This window comes from Pinus tabuliformis, chromosome 8 (genome assembly GCF_031772625.1).
Source record: "Pinus tabuliformis cultivar Carrire ecotype Pingquan chromosome 8, CPIR1, whole genome shotgun sequence".
NCBI classification, from domain to species: domain Eukaryota; kingdom Viridiplantae; phylum Streptophyta; class Pinopsida; order Pinales; family Pinaceae; genus Pinus; species Pinus tabuliformis.
This window is the reverse complement of record NC_142294.1, coordinates 991,426,385-991,429,613: the sequence shown is the minus strand read 5'-3', so window position 1 is coordinate 991,429,613 and position 3,229 is coordinate 991,426,385.

Sequence of the window (3,229 nt, the reverse complement as noted above, 5' to 3'; positions counted from 1 at the left end):
ACAAGAATATGGAGGAAAACTCAAACAACTTTGTTGATAGAAGTAGCAGAAGAGAGGATTACAACCCATTGGTCTAACCCAGTGCCATCCTCCCAGCATGAAAGCCCTCTTCACCTCATACAAAGCAAGATCACCCAACAATGTCTTCAAAGAGAAACCAACAACACTTCCTTGAAAATTACAAAATTCCAGCCTTTGGATCTCTTGGATGAGGAATCCATATATAGATGTTTACAGGAGAGTGAGTCAGCTTCTGGGATTTTGATTAGTGTCATTTCACTGATAGTTCTTGGTTCCACTTGGAGATTTTAGATCTCTTACTCATCCCTGGGTGAATTCAGAGAGACAAGCGTCATATGAGCAGTTTCTAGAAGATTCTCTAGGTTTCCACCTAGAAAACTGCTTCTTCCATTTGTCTTCTCTCGCTCATCACACCCTACAGAAGGGCTTTCCAATATGAATCACACCCCTCGTGTGTAATGGGTGAGATGCATCGCACCCTATGCATGGAGCAGTCTGTATGGTCCTGTTTTGACCAGTTCTGAGTAGTTTTTCATGGAGAACTTCTGGGAGATGATGTAATTAGCTGACCTTGTTCCTTTAGGGTATGAAACATAACTTTTGGGGGTTTAGAAGCCCTTGGTTTATCGACATATGTGATTGGGGTTGCAGTGCCCAAATATGTATATAACAACATGACTTCCATTTATTTAAATAATTCCTTTTGATCTGACATGAGGATTTCTTCGTTGTATTTCTTGCAGACTTCAATGTGCTTTCTTATGGGAGGATTGTTCTTAGCCTTGGAGGGTTGTTACACATAGTTGAAGACTTGCATACATTTACATGAACTCATGAAGAGTTTATTTACATATGACATGACTCTTTGACATATAAATAAAATCCTAAAGACATCAAGAATAAGTCATTTACCTAGTGACACTTTATTGCTCATGAAATCCATGTAGTAAGGCATACAAAAATAATTTATTTCCTTTTATTACATCATTTACAAAGATCATGTCATTATGAAGACCGAACCTATTTACACTTTCTTCAACACTCCCTCTTAACTAGGGATGTAATCATAATGGTACTTTTTCATTGTTATATACCTAGGGGGGATAATATGGGGTACCAAGGGAGGTACCCAAGGTAATAATGTAATAATGGGATGGGCCATAGTAATAAATAAGGTGGTTAACCCATGTCATGTAAGGGACCACAAGTAGTTAATAATAATGTAATGGGCCCATGGTATTAAGGAAACCATGGTAATGATGCATGTTATTGTATGTATGAGGCCTATATAGAGGCTAGAGACTCCACATGGAGAGATATGAAGAGAAGTATTCTTGTATGAATAGGCATATGGCTTGTGGAGTGTTCTCCTTCCTTAAGGAGTGAATGTATGGTGTTGCCCTACCTTAAGGGTTTTCATAATAAAGAAGCATTTCTATCTATATTCAATCTTATTATTCTTGGGTTTATTTCTGTTATCATATATTTCCGGGTTAGATCTACAACAAGTGGTATCAGAGCACTTTCTTGGGCAAACCGTGGATTTTTTTTTTCATTTTTGCAGGGTTTCTCGGGTGGCGAATTTGCAGATCATATCTGTACGTTTTGGTGCAAGATCTGCAGAATCTAATTGCAGATTTGTATTCCTTGTGAAAAAATGGCCGATTTCAAAAAAAAAAATCGGTTGAATCGGAGTCCGGATGAAGGAGATATCGCCGATCTAAAAATCAGTGGGGTTGTAGAAAATTTTCAGGGCAGCGAGTTTTGCGGCGCAGATCTAGAATTCCTGGTGCAAGATCTGCAAGCTCTAATTGTATATCTGGAATCCTTGTGAAAAAACACATGATTTCAAAAAAACAATCAGTCGAATCGGAGTCCGGATGAGGGAGATATCGCTGATTTAAAATCAGCTCTTTTTGCAGAAATTTTGGGTGACGCCGGGAGAGTAGCAGCGCAGATATGAAATTCTAGTGTCTGAATCAGGATTTCTATCACATGGACAGATGCAAAATGGTTGTTCCATTTCTAAAAACAGGTTATAATAGGGATTCTGAGCAATATTGACGGATCTATGACCATTTCAATTTTTCGCCAATATTTTTGTGATGGCGGGCCTAGATCGCTTTGAACAGGAAGACTCATTTTTGGGTCATCTCGTTAAGCTCCGACAGACTGGTACAGTGGAGGAATATATTACCGCTTTTGAAGCCTTAACCTTCTGCACTAGGGGTCTCACAGATACATTCTTCAAGGATTGTTTTATCAATGGTCTTAAAGAAGCCATCAAAGCTCAAGTTCTACTTCACCACCCTTCCACGTGGAGGGAGGCTTGCCAGTTAGCTCGTCAGGTCACATTGCCTAGCAAAGATTTTAATTTTACAGGAAAGAAGGAAACCAAGGAACCAAAAGGGTTATTTTTGGCTGGTATCTCTGTATTGCAGGTTCATGGATTGATTCAGAAGGAGAAAATCATTGTGTCTATCAATTTGAGTTGCAAACAAAATCTTATAAATGTCAACTTGGCAAAGAAATTGCAAGTCCTAGCAAAACAAATTGAACATACAGAGGTTGATGATAAGGATGTTCAAATCTATAAGGATTTGAAGCTTTCTATGGATAAGTATGTGTTTCATGGTGATTTTTATGCTTCAGATATGAATAACATGGATGTTGTTTTGGGATACCCTTGGATGGAATTAGTGGGTACTACCAATATTAATGTGCAGAAGAAATTCCTGAAGCTTTGGTATAAAAGGAAGAAAATTACATTACAGGATATTTCCATTAATAAGCAGGTAGAGTCCAAGGAGGCTGAAGCAGAAGATGTTCAAGGGACTGACACATCAGATGATGAGCCTTTGATGATCGACAATCAAACACAAACAGAAGCTGCAGAAGAAAAGGCTACAGGTGATGATACATCAGAGGAGGGCTCAGTGGTTGAAGTCATATTGAAAAAGAAGACACCACAACAAGCACCACAACAGAGTGAAGTCAAGCAAAAGCCATCGTGGGTTAAAACTTCAACATATCAGCACCCACATCACCCCGCAAGACAACCATCAAGATGGAAACCAAGTAGTCCCATGAAGGATAATGAGGAGAGAAGATCCACCTACTACACACAGAAGAGCTTCCACGGTCAACTTCCATCTCAAGCGAGTGAGGCACCAGCGAGATCGAGGGTTCACCTTTCTCTTGAGTAGAT